Genomic DNA, 961 nt, shown 5'->3' with positions numbered 1-961 from the left:
TCTTTCTTTCTTTCTTTCTTTCTTTCTTTCTTTCTTTCTTTCTTTCTCTTTCTTTTCTTCCTTTCTTCCTTTCTTTCCTTCCTTCCTTCCTTTTTCTCTCTCTCCCCCTCCCTCCCTCCTTCCTTCCTTCCTCTTATTCTTTCATTCTCTGTCTTCCCTTCCCTACTACATTTTCTTTGTATCCCTACTATGTATCACAGTATTTTGTTTACATTTGACATTACTGTACATATACATACTATATTATACTATAGTATTACTATACTATATACTCTACAGGGCTCTCTAGACATAGAGTCCTGCAGCTATAAATAGTACAAATACTGGGGAACTTTGACTTGATCCTGGATACTAATGGCATATGGTAAGAGAGATCAGAGGATCTAGAGTTAGGCAGAACTTCAGAATTTATTTGTTCTAAGGGTTAATAACCTATTTGTGCATCACAGATTCCTTTGGCAGTCTGGTGAAACCTAGGGACCTTTATTCTGAATAATGTCTCTAAATAGTTAAAATAAGATTCATAGGGTTACAAAGGAAACCAATTATATTAAAATCATTATATATACATAATGCATACATGCATATACTTATATAATATACACATGAGTATGGACCTTAGGACCCTTGATTTAGTCTATATCTTAACACCCCACTGATCTTACAGATGAACTGTGGCCTAGAGAGTTTGACCTGGCAAGTTCTCACAGTTAATAAGTGAGCCAAGGCTTGAACTCAGATCTCGTCATTTCAAATTCCTGTTCTTTCCCTTCTCAGGCAGGTGATAGCTGCAATGACCAGTAATTTGGTCCTTTTAAAAATTTGCTTCAGTTATCACTGGATAGGGTGAGATTACAATCCCCCAGAGCTGCAGCACCTTTGGTGACTCAAATATCCTCAGGCCTGCAAGTGCCTTTCCACACAGCTATAGCAAAAACAACAACCACAAAACGTAGGTAAT

Source organism: Petaurus breviceps, unplaced genomic scaffold (assembly GCF_028583685.1).
Source record: "Petaurus breviceps papuanus isolate PSGF00001 unplaced genomic scaffold, PetGlider_PUasm1.0 188, whole genome shotgun sequence".
Taxonomy (NCBI): Eukaryota; Metazoa; Chordata; class Mammalia; order Diprotodontia; family Petauridae; genus Petaurus; species Petaurus breviceps.
Note: the sequence above shows the minus strand (reverse complement) of the source record.